At 38.4% G+C, this 15,964-nt stretch overlaps 1 protein-coding gene across 4 annotated transcripts in view; it reads right to left on the reverse strand.

Moving 5' to 3' along the window:
* The window catches only part of pex5la (peroxisomal biogenesis factor 5-like a), a 117,663-nt gene that overhangs the window by 75,020 nt on the left and 26,679 nt on the right, over positions 1-15,964 (reverse strand). Inside the window, exon 1 of one of the 4 annotated variants that reach the window (XM_036141169.1) lies at positions 5,729-6,058. The exons of the other annotated variants lie outside the window; for them this stretch is intronic. The gene's annotated coding sequence lies outside the window, so the exon portion shown is untranslated. Of the gene's footprint in view, positions 1-5,728; positions 6,059-15,964 lie in introns of those variants that run through there. 4 annotated transcript variants of the gene reach the window in all.

The raw sequence follows: 15,964 nt of genomic DNA on the forward strand, positions 1-15,964 counted from the left end.
GTTTTCATGTTCAGTTATTATTCTAAAATGACAAAGCTTTCTCTCTCACACACACAAAATTGGTGCTATATGAAAACAGAAAATTGTCATGTGCATATGTATTCACCCCCTTTTGTTATGAAGGTTCTAAAAAGTTCTGGTCCAAACAATTACCTTCAGAAGTCACATAATTAGTGAAATGAAGCCCACCTCTGTGCAATCCAGATGTCTCATGATCTGTCAGTATAAACATACCTTTTCTGAAAGGCCCCAGAGGCTGCCGAACCACTAAGGAAGAGGCATCTCACCATGAAGATCAGTGAGCTCTCCAAACAAATCAGGGGCAAGGTTGTTAAGAATAAAATCTTTTACAAATCTTTGATGTTCGCACCATCAGATCTGTTATCTTCAAATGCACAGAGACCAAAGGTAACCCTGAAGAAGCTGCAGAGTTTCCTAGCGGAGACTAGAGGATCTGTCCATAGGACCACAATAAACTGTACACTCCGTAGAGTAGGCTTGATGGAAGAGTGGTCAAATTTTTAGTGTTAAAAATGACATTTCGATTTTGCCAAAAGGCACGTGGGTGACTTCCGAAATGTATGGAGAAAGGTGCTCTGGCCAGATGAGACTAAAATTTAACTTTCAGCCACCAAGAAAAACTCTACATCTTGTTCAAACCTAACACCTCCCATCCCCAAAAGAACACAATCCCCACAGTGAAACATGGTGGCAGCATGATGTTGTTTTTCAGCAGCAGGGACTGAAAAATTGCAGCAGTTTTCAAACTCACGACAACATCTTAAAAAACACAATGACATTAACCTATCGGAAGAGGTAGATCCCAGTAGGAAACATGAGATATCGCTGGCTGGCTGACAGCATCGTTTGGCTTTTGAAAAGAAAGTAACCGATAAAGGTGTGTTCACACCGAATGCAAATGTCGTGGGCCGAGCGACAGATTTACATGATATCCCTACACACAGGTGCAACACATGAGCGATGTGACATAAAGCGAGGCAACAGGCGCGTTTCCAGCGAAGCAAGAAACTTGATTTCAGCAATTAAAGCGAAGCCAGAGCAACCCAACACTTGTGATGGATGCGATGCAACAGTGGATGGAGTTGAAATATCTGAACCTTTGTATCTTGTCGCGTTGCGACAGCCAATCGGGTACTGGATGTGGCTGTGACGTGGGGTGAAGGACTGCTCCAGAGATTAATCTTTTTTCCTTCAAAATGGAAGACAAGCTAGGAGAGTTGTATAACAACCAAGTATTACTACAGAGACATGTCCAGAACTGAAGCCTTGAAAAAGAGTGCGTGAGAAGGCTGGAGTGGCCGTTAAGTGAAAGCTGCACTATACGGCGCCATTGTTGGCTGTGTGAATTGCGGGCGATATGTCAGGCAAACGACAGCATGCAAAAGTGGCAACATTCGAATTTGCGTTGGATGTGAACGCACCTTTACATTCATGTTTTCAAAAACCTGCTACAGGGAGAATAACTTCTGGTTCAGAAGTTAAATGGCGCTGTCGTCCAATCAGCGATGTTTCCCACTGGTACCTACCTCTTCCGATAGGTTAATTTCATCATGTTTTTTTTTAATGGTGTGTTTTTAATTGTAGTCCTGTTTTTTTCCTGTTTTTTTTTTTTTAGATTTATTGTTGTGTTTTTATTATGTTATTGTGTATCTCAATATTTTGTTGTGATTTTTCATTTGTATTTGTTTCAAGGTAATGTTGCTGTGCTTTTCAAGATGTTGTTGTTTTGAATGTGTTATGTTTTTTTTAATTTGTAGCTGCGTTTGCACTTCACAGCCATCATATAATTTACCATGATCCATCCAACTTGCAATATGAAGCAAATGATAAAAAGAAATTTTAACACAACCATCTGCTGAACTAACCCAGAATTTACTGCTCCCTTCATGTTCTCCAATCAAACAGTACAACCTACTCGACATTAATAAAATTATGCTCATATGCATTTAGACAACAGAAATAAGTCAATGTAAATTGAAACTAGTCAAATGCTGCTATACAGTATGTTATCATCCTTGTGTCCTTTCCATCATATAAATGTCCACAGAAACATACCTGGTTTCTGGTTGGGTGTAGGTAAAAGCAGCAACGATGGTGAGAGAACGGTTTAGGCTTAGTTCCACAAGGGGAACAACATGAACAACTCACTATTCCAGCCGTCACTGGATGCATGTTCAATATTGATGAACATTTGTCATGCAGTTTTGTCATTTGAAAGCTTTGACAAACTAATGGCACCCTGGCAGAGAGCCCTACCTTCATTTTTAACTGCTACTGGTTGATAAAAAGGTGGTTTTATGTTTGGTACAGCTTCCTGATAACTAGAAAAAAATCGAACCAATTTACTTTCCTGTAAAAATGTAAAAGGTATTTTAAGCCTCCTGTGGATGCATGGGCGTTTTTGCATATTCATTTTGAGGGGAAATCACAGCTGTTTATAATAAGATGTTAATAAAACATACGGGATGTTTTTGAAGTCTTTTTGAACGTTTCAAAGCTAAATTATAATAATGTTTTGACTTGTGGGATCTTCAAAAGCCTGGTGGCTCTCTCTCTCAGCAGTCATTGGGTGAGAGTCAGGGTGCGCTCTGGATGGGTCGCCATTCCATCACAGTTTGGTAAATTATTGATAAAAAAATGATAAAAAAGATTCAAATCTCATAACTCTACAAAAAAAGTCAAAAAAATGTTTTCAAATAAGTGGAACAACTATTTTCAAATAATTATTGCACCTTTTGTATTTATTTGCAGACTTTTTACTGCACAACAGTAAAATCCTCACATTTTTGGTGTGGTGTTTTATTTTTTTTCTATCGTGGTCACATTTTTTTTTTTTTGTTTGGGCTGAGGTCAGCAGGTCAGAAACACACATTGGCCCAATTTCACAACCCAAACTAGGTGCCAAAATTATTAAATAAACAAGGCCAAACCTGTCAGCCTGAAGTGACATCATATGCAGATGGCGTAGGCTCCGCTTGAAACGTCAAATTGAAACAAAGGGCGCTGTGCATAAAAAAATGAACACTGGATTACAGAGAATGTAATCAGTTCCGAGTTTGGATGCACTGGGATGAGGGGTCAGTCGTGTCCTGCATATAAATGTATGCACACTGGACATTGATTACATTTTGTTGCAAACAGCTGTGAACTGGTGAGAGAACACAGCTCATTAAGTGTAACCTACAGTGTTCATTTCAGACAGCTCAGGTCCCCTACCAATTAGAGTACGCATTTGTTTTAAGCAGATGAGCCATTTATCAATTTACGTCTAATCTGGTACTGAAAAACAGATTTATTTTAAGTCTCTGTTTGACTGAAAACTCTTGAGTGGTTGGCAATGCACTGAAAAGCTGATTATAGCTGCATGTATGGATATTTTTTCCCCAAACTTGTACAAATAATGGATGTAAAAATATGCACAGATTTTAAGTCCTATGTCAAGGTAACCTTAACTATCGGGAATATATATATATATATATATATATATATATATATATATATATATATATATATATATATATATATATATATATATATATATATATATATATATATAAAACAATAAGAAAATCTAATTAAATGGGCCGTTACTTTTCAAGTTTTTTCCTTGGGACTGGTGTTCATAATTGTGCCTGTTATTTGACCGACCTCCACATTTGATTTTTTGCTGCTTATTGCAGCTCTTAAATAAGATTGATCCTTATCAGACTTACAAGCCTGTGCTAATGCACTGTTCTAAACTCTCAGAGGTCTATAAGTTGCTCTATGGAGTGTTTACCTTTCTGTTAACATGCTCTTCTTTCCTCTCTTCCCCAAAAGCCGTATGTTGTCTCTGGAGACAACTCCACAATCAGGTAACAAGGCACAGAATAATGAGCTTTGCTGAGGCCTCCGGCTTTCTGAGCAGATGATTGATTTTTTCTTTTAGCTCTTTAGATTACTCCTCATGTCTCCCGACTGAGGGCTGAAATTGAATTGTGCACTTTTAAAGTGAAGTCCATGTGAGCAGAGATCATTCTTGTTTTGGGAAAACACACTGATGGTTCTTTATGGTCATGTCAGCCACAAGGACAGGGGTGCAGGGTTTAATTTGAGCGGTCATGACCAGGTAGGCAGCTGACAAGCCAAACAGCCTTGCAGAGTCTGCTGTCAGCTATCAATTATTGAAGCTGTGTGGGGTTTAAAATCTAGACTATTCCCAATTTCATGCCTTTATTCTCATTTCCTTCTGAGATTTTCACTAATTGTAATTTACAGATTGAAGTTTAGATAAATTACCATGTCAATTTTAATTGACATGGTAATTTATTTTATAGGACCTTTAATCTGTGTTACAACATCAGCTAAAGCAAACAAGTCTATTGTCTAACCTAGTTGTGCCAAGAAAATGCATTTTTAAATCTCAAGAGTGAAAACAATGCCAGATGCAATTACATTTCCCTCTAAGCAGAATCCACTAAGAAGTTGCTATTTTTTAATGTATATTATTAATCAGATCTAAAGGATTGTATTTCATTATTTATCTAGAAGAAATATAAACCACAAATCAATACAAAACTGTCCTGGAGGAGAATACCCTTTCTCTATTCTGCTACCATCAGAGGGCCACTGAAGAGTTTTATGAGGTGAAACTGTGTAAATGAAACCTAACCGAGTTACTAGATGTCAACAGCCCTAAAAAAAAGCAATTATTATCATTATCAATGCACCAAATGAAGGATAATGGATTCTAAGAACTATACACCATTGATTATCTCAGATTTGGGAAATAGTTTTTACTCATTCTGCCAGAGAAGTATCTAAATTCTGCAAAACGTTGCCACCTGGCACCTGACTTTTACCCTGCTTGAAACTAAGCTAGTTTCAAGCAGGGTATAAGCGTGCTGCAAAAACTGCTTTGGAACAACTCACAGCAGAAATAAAACTGTCTAAAAGAAATCTCATTTCAACATTTTTTAACACTAATTAGCTGATTTGTCTTTTATATGTACAAATTAAATTCAAACCAGAGTTTGCGCTTCTGTCAAATTCTCAGTACCTAAACAAAAGGTGAATTATACCTCAAAATCCACTGCCAAGCAATCTATGTCCTCAGTTAAATGAGGTGTTGTACATGCATTTAAAGTACTTCGACACAATTTAATGTCAGAACAACTCACATCGAATGCTCAAGGACCGGTGCTCTTTGTGACACACAGGTATAGTGTGAATTATTCAGCATCTCCCAAAAGCTGTGGCTAATACAGTGGCAGAAAGAGAAAGAGCAAGGTTTACAAAATTGAGTGAATGCCTAAATGCAATAGGTGTTGCAGGTGTGACAATGTGCTACATATGATTTCTGTGGTCTGCGAATAATTACGTACAGAGCGTGCAAATAACTGTTGCCATTCTGAATGTGATTCCCTCGTGATACAGTAAGATGTTTGTGTGGTAAGACCTCATTTCTGGCAAAAAAAAATGGAAATTGCACAACTAATGAACTTGATGGGCATGCTTCCACCAGCATACAATTAGTGCTATCTGCTTGTGAAGCTAAATAAATAAACATAAAATAAAAAAAAAACCCAACCCAAAAACAAAACTTAAAAATGAACAAATGGGGTTCCATGAGCTAAATAAACTCTTTATTAAATGCGGGTGGTCTTTTCATGCCTAACAGCAAAAACAAAACACATTACATTAAATGAGGTTTTTACTGTATTATTACCTTGACTGTAATGGACAATCTTGAGATCCAGCGGCAGGCCTTGATATAGCAGTAAATGAATCATCTTAAAGCTGTTCAACAAATAACAATGAGTCAGCTCTCTCCTTCATCCCGACGCAGCATTTAACAACATCTGTGAGCCACTGCAGAAAGTGATGAAATAATGAACTATTATTGTCTCAACCATGTTTTTCTAAACTTTCTCACTTTTATGCACTCCTGTCAGTAAAGACTAATTATAGAACACTTATTTAATTTTAGACAACAAAGTAGGTCACAAAGCAGCTGTTATTTTATACAATAGTGTCATGATACGTATTTCTTATATCAGCATTTGGCTTTTGTTTAATTCTTACATGTTTTTTTTTCATTTTGCAATGCAAAGCAGAAGGGTAAATAAAACAATATTTCATTAAAATCATGTTTTGAAAATAATGATCTGAACCAGAAATTAATACTGTTTTGGATTGTAAATTTTGTGCTATCTAGCCATCGGAGTCACTCACTGAATAGAGTGAAGGACAACCAACATGTCAAATAAATGGACAGATGTGATGATGTCACATCTGGAATTTGCAGCTCAGTTTACCAGCAAAGAAAAAAAAGCTGCTGCAGCATTATTAAGCAAACACTCCAAGCCCCACACGTATGCTCACGTACCATTAATACAAATATATTAATATTGTGTATTTAACTGATCTCCTTCTTCCTTTGTATTGTTTGATGTACTTAACTGTCCTTTTTGTAATTTTATGTGATTCTTGTAGTGTGTGAGTTTTTAGAAAAGCGCTATGTAAATAAAATTTATTACTATCATTGTTATTAATATATGAATGTATGTATAAGCACAGGTGGCATGTCACAGCCGATTGGATCAGAACGAGCTGTGGAGTAAATACACCCGAACCAATTGTAGCAACCGTCTCAGTGTTTGCAGGGCTTTAGCTTTAGCATAAGTGGCTGATATAATGGAGACACTATTTTATGCAGGTTAGTGAGGAGATGAATGGAAACCCCAAATAAAATGGAACAAGCTCACTTTAACAGCCTATCAGTGCTCAAACCACCAATTGAGATTAAGTTTCAATCGCAGAACGCCTCACATCCAGCTTGCTCCAGGGCTGCCCCAGCCTGACACAGTTCAAGCATCAAAACAAAACAAAATCAATGAAAAAAAAATTTTTTAAATAGCTTTGCCCTGAATTAATTGTCTCTGCCCTGACACAACCTCTGATGTGAACCATTCTAATGAACAGCTTGATGTCCGACAGGGGCAGTGAGTTTGGTGGTGGGCGCTCTTGGTCTTCTTCAGGCGGTGGGGGGAAATACTTTGTCGCCATGATAAGGAAGACTTTCTCTTTTTAGAAAATCTACAATATTTATACTTTTCACCAGGGACTCAAACAGCCTGTTTTTGATTGGTTAGTCTTATCTTCGGCTGGGGTATGTTCATCATCCAGACCATACTCATGTTGGATCCAAGGTTTTGTCAAAGATGCAGTGTTTTACTCAGCCAATGAGAGAACCATGTTTATGCATTTGTCCCCCCAATGCAGCGGGTGCTGCAGGCAAAGAGGAAGAAAGATGCTGCGCCCGGAGTTTTGAGGCTTTATGACGTCCCGGGGATTCCAGCTTTATAAGTCCTCCACCCTCTCATAAAAATTGGTTGATACTGTGTATTCTGCGATTCTGAGTTTTTACCAGCATCTTTTGTTCATTGTGTAGTTCTGTCCTTGTTCCCTCCCATGGCTGGACCCAACCGTTAACCATTATTATGCCTCTGTTACCAGCTGTACAACATGCTGCTGAAACCCTTCTGACAAGAACTAAACGCTACGACGACATTACACCAGAACTGGCCTCCTGTTCTGGTGTAACCAGTATATGGTTTTATTGGTTGTTTTTCAGAGTCTTAATGGTATGTCACCATCTTATCTAACTGAATTGTTGTACCTTTATATTCCATCCAGAGCTTTAAAGTCCACAAATGAACTGTTGCAAGACACCAAAGTAGAGATGTCTGGGCCTTCTCAGTGGGCGCACCAAACTGTGCAAAGCACTGCTATATTTTAGCTTTTATTGTTCTAGTTATCATACTTATTTAATCTGTTTTACTACTTTTTTTTTGTTGTTGTGCTCTTGTTGGTTTATTCTACTTGTAGTTGTTTTAGCGTTTCCACCACTGATGATGCACACCGTGTGCAGCACTTAATCAACAATTTTTGTTTTAAATGTACCATAGAAATAAACTTTGACTTTGCGTGACTAAAGTTTTTTTATTCAAAACAAATGTTTCTTCACACATGACTATTCTCCTCTGAATACGTGTTCTTCAATTTTATGTTGAAAATGTCTACATTTTGTAATGTGACAGTGTGCTACTGCTGTAAAAACAAAATCATATATGTTAAGACTTTTTAATATTTTAACCAGGGTGCCATTAAATATGCCTGGCATAAGCTGTAATCGAGTAAATACATTTGCAAAACGTCCAATATATCTTGCCAGTTATAAATACAGCAAAAATAACTTACATGCCACGTCAAACTGAGCTCCTCTATGGGTTAAACCATGTTAAAAAGATGGAAAATAAACACAAATCGGCTTGGTTAATGTTTTCCTATCTGCCTTCAGTACAGATCAGACCGGGTGGGCACTTTGACAGTAGCCATTATATGATGAGTGACTCAAGGGCAATGGAAGTTTAATGATGATGGGGCGGTAAATCTCAGCCTCAGGTTGAACACCGTCTCCTCTCTAACTTCCATCTCCATTGATAATGCCTCAAATCAAAAGCCCTTTTCAGGCCCCAGTGGCCAATTTCCCCCTTCTCCATTCACCTGCCCATTAAGAAAAACCGTGGAGGAAGAGGACAATGAAATCCTCTTGGAGTGCCTGCCCAACTCATTACTTGCACTGTGGCTGTGTTTCTACTTGCAACTTGGCTTGCAACCGCTAATGATGAGGGATGACGGCAAAAGGAGGAGAATCCCCTCTGTGCAATGAGCAGGAGGGTACAATAACCTGATTACAAACGACTGGTTGGAAAATAGCATTAGGCTCTTTTTGCAGATGCAACACTCACTTCAAGCCTGTGACTGTCCTAGATGCGGGCAGCTGCACTATCTCACTCTTTGTAGATCAGTTTATCACTGCCCTTTTAAGCTGCAGTACCAGTAGCGGCTATGACTGCTCCTGAGTGCTTTTTATTGCAAACTTTTGCTTTCTCTCTCTTTTTTGGGGGGATTTCTTTGCCAGTTCATGGAGATGTACAGTATTTTTGTTATTATTTAGAAAATATGGTTTGGGTCCAGATTCCTTTAGTTAAAAAAAGACGAAAATCTTGCTCTGTGAAGTTTGCTCATTAAGAGGTTTGGATGAGATGTGCTTGAAACACCTTATATTATAAAACCCTCAAGCTGACACCTAATTGCACACTAACCTTTGAAAGAATTAATTTGAACTATTGTATCAGCATCCATTATTTACCTCTATTTCAATCTAGGAGCATTCAGGCAGTCTTAGGCTAACTGTGGTGCACAGATAGTCCCAGAGTTAGAGAACCAAAATTATCATCCACTCTAGGATCACTCTCATCTCATGTTACAGTGCTCTGAGCTAAACGCTGATGTCAGCATGAATAGCTGATCAAGATGCCAGTGATAATTTGCCGGTGTAATGCTTCAAAACCCTCAGAGTAGAGTTATAGATTAAACATCTGATATTCTCTGTCTGAGATATCAGCAAACAAGGGAAATTGCTTTCCCTTGTTTCATGTTGTCACCCGACCCAGACAATATTTCTAGGCTATGTTTCACTTATTTAGCATTATTTTCACTAGAGGACCCTCAAATCAAGCTTTCTTTTTCCCACAAAAAAGCACCATCACATAGTGATAGAATTTTATCACTTATTAGCAATTCTTAAATGTCAGATCAGGTGCAGTGTTGCAGACTCAGCTTGCACCATTTTTATAAGACCAGCTCTGCTGAGGCTCAATAAAGCCATGTCAGATAGAACTGAACACAGATCAATTTCCGAAGCAGAAGAACAACTCTGCTTTTGTCTGTGACTGATTATTTAAAAAAGCAAATAAAATATGTTACGGCAAATTATCAACAAGGCATACCAAACGAGAGTGGAAAAAAACATCACAGATTACAAAGATCATTACACGTCTCTTCAGCAGAGTGAGATGTGCGTTTACTCAAGACCTTTTGTAGTCATAGATTGCAAATCAGTAGATCATTCACATATAAATGGTGAAATAACACATGTTTTATGCGTTCTGAGATTTTGAAATATCGGTCACTGTTTGGAAGAAAGAAAGAGTCCTAAAGATGATTATTGGTGAATGAGTTACCAAGAATGCAATCAAAATACTATTGCAGACCATACAGGACTGATACTATCCCCTAACATTTAAGTTTGTGTCTGAAAAGTCTTTAATGTAGGTAAAGTATTTATTTATATATTTTGCTGTCATATGAAATCAGTGCACATGTTTTTAGATTATAAAAATACATACAGACAAGAAAGAGATACATTTTTAAGAACCTTGCAAAAAGCAATAAGGGAATAAACTTAAGTTATTTTTCTAGTGAATGTTGAAATTGGTCAACAATATAAATAAATACCAACCTGACTCTCGCCAGATAGATGTGTGGAGCCCTGTGGAGCTCGGCGGAACTACATCCATTTGGCGAGAGTCAGGTTAAATAGATACTTACTTTTGGATCTTTATACATAAAGATTAAGAACCCTAGCCATTTAAAATTGTGTCATAAATTTATGTTATCTTCCGATGTTTACAGACAGTGGTTTAGAATGTCAATAAACCTTTAAAAAGGTCAGCTGAGACTGGTAAAACCTGCCTATAAATGCAGTTTCAAACAGTTTTTGTGAATGCTGCTTTATGTTCCCACATGTAAACGTTAAAGGTTCTATATTAGGCTTTTTTTAAACCCACCAGTGGATTTTTTGGTGGTTACAAAATAGATATTTTTTGTTGTAATTATGTCACAAGGGACAATTGTGTTCCAAGTGGCTCTGCAGTTTCGGGTGAGCAGTGTTTATACAGACAGACATCAATCAATCCATAAAACTGGTAACTACTGCAAGCTGGCACATCATGGGGTGACAGTGGCATAGAGGTTAGGGAATTGGCGACTTGTCGGTTCGATCCTCTGCTCCGACCGTCTCAGTTGTTGTGTTCTTGGGCAAGACACTCAGATGACCCAGTGGCGGCGATGTATGGCAGTCTGCCCCAGGGCAGCTGTGGCTGCTAGCATAGCTCACCACCGTCAGGGTGTGAATGGGTGAATGACTGATTGTAGAGTATAGCATTTTGGGGTCGTCAGACTAGTTAAAGCCCTATATAAGTACAAGCCATTTACCATCAGTTTGGTCTATGCATCTGCCAGTTACTTTAGATGCAGTTGACAATCTACTAAGTTTTTATAAATGTAAACTATTTCAGAAAATATCTTGTGTGTACATAAAATCCATCCATCCATACATTTTCTAACATGTCTATCCTTTGTAGGGTCGCGGTGGTGCTGGTGCCTGTCTCCAGCTGTCAATGGGCGAGAGGCAGGGTACAATCTGGACAGGTCGCCAGTCTGTTGCAGGGCTGTACATAAAATATAACAATAAAATTACCACTGTATTAGATAAATATATCATTAAGAAGATAAACTTCCAAAATGGCACTTAGCAGCAGCTGATTTATTTGCAGTGTGTTTTTTTGTGGAACACTGGACCAACTATCTATCTATCTGTCTGTCTGTCTATGTGTATATGTGTGTGTGTGTGCTTTACATAGCTCAACAGTCTCCTTTTCAATCTAGTCTTCTTAAGATTAAAATTAAAATTAACCAAATATAATGATATTTCATTGTCGTTATTGACAAAAGTCTGTTCCTTTCCTTCTTGTGGCAAATGGACTGCAGTTTAACAGCTTTTTAGTGTTGGTGTCCACTCAAAGTGCTTTTACATTCTAAATCACACTCTCACAAACAAACACACACATACAAATTCACACAGCACTTCCCAGTCTAAATAATTCTATCATACATTTATTTTGAGCATATTGCTTCAGAAATTGCTAATTATTAGAGTTGGCAGTGCTGGAGCAATCTTACTAAGTCATTTTCCTCATCTGCTTTGCCCTGTTCATGGTCGTGGGGGGTATGAAAGCTCTCCCAAGCCATTAGGTGAAATATGGGGTACATGCTGGACAGGTCGTTAGTCTGCAGCAGGGTCAAAATGGAGATTCACGAGACGAAAACAGCCCCGCAGATGCACACAAAGCTAAAAATAACCAATAAACCTAACAAGCATGTTTTTGTTCTGTATGAGTAAACCAGAGAGACTATAGTTCACAAAATGCACAGGACATAAATGTATATGCTTACTTTTCATATTTATACCTCCTTAAATGTTAACTACTGTATTATAAAAAAATAAAAAATTTAGTAATTTAGTATTCCAAATAACTGATCAAAACTAAATGAAAGAAATGTTAAAATTGTACATGAAATTAAATAAAAAATAGAGTTTCTGGCAAGGAATAGGTTACGAAACCCCATATTTTTGGCTAATTACATGCATGAGTGTCTGGTCAGCACACATTGAGAAAATTGTTTCTTGGGATTTGAAAGGAGGTTTCCCCTGTTTAAACCTCAGACATTTTGGTTTATTATAAATTTTTTAATGTGTCTTGTCTGGCTATGTAGCACTAAGAATTGCTTTCTTAATGACAAAGAGAGCCCAACATATTTATTTTCACAAGTGGAGCATTACTGCTTTTGCTATAGTGCTCTGGTTGATAGATGCGCAAAAAACTTTTATTGGATATTATTTTGGGATTGTTTCAAGTTCAATATACATAGAAACAGAAAGATAAACCGAAAGACAGTGATAGGGTTATTATAAATAACCCCTTTTATCCTAGAACGAAAACCACACAACACAAGTTTAGACTGCTCTATAGAAGAGGACAGAGGATAAACCCAAACGGAGAACTTTTACTCCCTGACAGTCTGGGATCATCTGCGCCGGTCTGCCTCTGTCTTTCTGCCTTTATTGTCACACATCAAAGAAGGGTCAGGAGGATTCAGGAGTTTACAACATGGGGGTTGAAAAACAAAGAAGGGAGCAAGTTTTATTGCGGCTGGATAAGGGAGACATTCCTTATCTGGGAGAACCATTTGTTCTCCCTGTCTAAGGTTAAAAACAACAGAACCTTCCTGAAAGCAAACTCAAAACAAACCAAATGCCTGTAACTTGATAAAAATAAAATAATTACAATCATATTTCTCCAACAGAAAGAGAAAAAGATGAGAGAAAACATTAAACTCATATGCAGTATTGTTTAATACAAAATGTATTTAGTGACAGCAAAAGCTAATCATAAGGTATATCTGAGCGTTTGTGAGAGTGTGCTTGTATATGTAAGGTTGTCCATGCAAAAATAGCTCAATAGTGGTTGTTAAGAGCCTAAGACCTGCGCCCCAGAGTACCGAGGCAGATACCAGAGAGACTAGAACCCCAGACTTCTGAAGGGCCACCAGAGCTTTAGAGCCCAGGAAGGACCAATAGCTGCCTCCCCCATTCCAGGAAGTAGCAGACTTCTGGGAGCTGATAGGCCACCCAGAGCCCACCGCATGAACCTGGAGGTGCCTAGACCAGCCTGTCACGCCTGCCCCACACGGCATGAAGGCCTCCTCATCAAGACAATGCACTGTCCAACCCAGCCCTCTATGCAAGAACTTCTTTCCCAGGAAGAGCAGAATTGCCATCCCCAACTGACCCACAGGACCCAACCCCAGCCCAAACACTGGCTAGATGGCCCGCTCCTCCTCCAGGCCTCAAACTCTGGATGGCAATCTGAGATCTGTGAAAACACCCCAAGCCTGCCTCCACATTTAGGTCCAAGGTGTCCATCTCACCAATAAAATTGAGAGTCGAGGGCTCTAGTAGTCATTGGGCAAGAGACAGGGTACACCCTGGGCCGGTCACCAGACTATCATGGGGTTAATTCAATATATATATTTTTTTATGTTTATATTATATTTATGTTCTTACATTTACCCCATCTGTTGTGTTGGCATTTTGTGGTGTTTTCAGTCTGATCATGGAACACTGCCAAGTTTATAAGCTTGAGGGTAGACCTTCATTTTGTTTATGTTTTATCCATCCATCCATCCATCCATTTTCTAACACGTCTATCCCTTGTGGGGTCGCGAAGGGTGCTGGTGCCTATCTCCAGCTGTGAACGGGCGAGAGGCGGTGTATACCCTGGACAGATCGCTAGTGTATCGCAGGGCAACACAGAGACAAACAGGACAAACAACCAGTTTCGCACAAACTCGCACCTTAGGATGATTTAGAGAGGCCAATTAACCTAACAGTCATGTTTTTTGGACTGTGGGAGGAAGACGGAGTACCTGGAGAGAACCCACGCATGCACAGGGAGAACATGCAAACTCCATGCAGAAAGACCCAGGGTAGGACTTTAATCTATGACCTTCTTGCTGCATGGCAACAGTGCTACCCACTGCGCCCACTGTGCAGCAATTGTTTATGTTTTATATTGGTGTAACAGGCCCATTCGGCACTGGTTACTTTGAATGACTTTGGTCAATTAAAGCTTTGAAAAATTGCAGCAGCCCTACATAAAGAATTGTAAAGAACAGCATAAGGTGTGATGAGGTTGCTGTGTGCAAGAATCAGCAACCCACCAAGCTCCCTGCCAGTTGGTCAAGATGACTGTTGTCTTTTTCTATCTTTGCCTTCACATCAATCAAATTTCATTAACAAACATTTGATATTCTGCAATAGACTGGCGACCTGTCCAGGGTGTACCCCGTCTCTCGCCCATTGAATGCAGGGGATAGACACCAGCACCCGTTGCGACCCCGTGAAGGATAAACATACATAAATAATGGATGGATGTTGTTAATGTCAATGACCTGTTTCCCGCATGTGTTTGTTTGTGTGGTTTATCTCAAAATTCCATCAATTAACCACCAAAGCTTTTCAGCTGCAATTCAAAAGTTGTTGAGTGAGATACTGTATATTACTTAATTGCCTGCAGATAATTGGACATGGTCCATATGGTGGGCAAAAAGACAAAGTGATCGATATAAACCTGATTTTCAGAGAGTACACATTACCTATCAGTTGTAGGTCCCCTGATATTATGTTGCTGATGTACAGTGGAGTCACACTGCCATGTGAGACACTGTCACCTTACCTCACATTACTGTATCCCACCACCACCTCCCCCCTGGCTCTTACTTCCCACTTCTTCACTGGAACGGTTTCAAATCCATCTGTGCAAACAAGACAAGCTGCCAGAAATTGCTTATTGTCCAAGGATTCACACTCGTGCTGTGAAAGGAAATTAAAGCTCCTTCAATGTCAACTTTCATTTAGTACCATGAAAAGATCAGTTTTCGAGGAGTATGTTGTAAAACAATCATTTACATAATGTGTTTAGTATCCTAATCCTTATTCAACTTAATTTAACAGTCAAATAATGTCAAGAAAAACTTTTGTCCATTTTTGTTATTTACAAACTTTCTGTCTGGAATGAGTGATCAAAACGAATTAAAGTACTGTAACGTGAAACATTTTTCTTTCAATTTGTGAAATTGTTTTCCATTACAGAAAGTTCTACTATGTACTATAATTTCTAAAGATTGATACTGGGAATAATGTATATATGGTTGCTATTAGAAATGACTGAGCCAGGAACTTGTTCTAAAATAATTAGTAAACATTTTTCAAAGTATATCGACACAACAGAAAACTCTTCAGTGTCCTCTACTTTTAATGGCCCCCATAAAATGGAGAGGGCACTGGCCTCCCTGGTACAGATGCATAAAAAGTCTTAAAATAGATACAGTTTTTTTTTTTTTTTTACTGCAGGACAATAATGTAATGAAAACCTAGCTGCAGTTATCAGCCAGTGAGTTTCTATTTTTTTTTCTTGTCTTTACTATTCTGTGCATAGACAGAAAATAAATATGGGCAACTGTCCAGCCTTGTTTACCACCTTTTTATTGATTTTCATTGCAAATAAGAGTATGTTTAGAATTTTCTTTGTCTTTCTCCAAGAAAGCAAAAACAGGCTACCTTTTTTAAGAAGAGATGTGTGCAGCATAAAATCACAATCATAAATTCATCCTCATCAAAGTTATTACCACCTCACCACCAAAAAAAAACCCA

The sequence above is a fragment of the Fundulus heteroclitus genome, chromosome 9, assembly GCF_011125445.2.
Source record: "Fundulus heteroclitus isolate FHET01 chromosome 9, MU-UCD_Fhet_4.1, whole genome shotgun sequence".
In the NCBI taxonomy this organism is placed as follows: Eukaryota; Metazoa; Chordata; class Actinopteri; order Cyprinodontiformes; family Fundulidae; genus Fundulus; species Fundulus heteroclitus.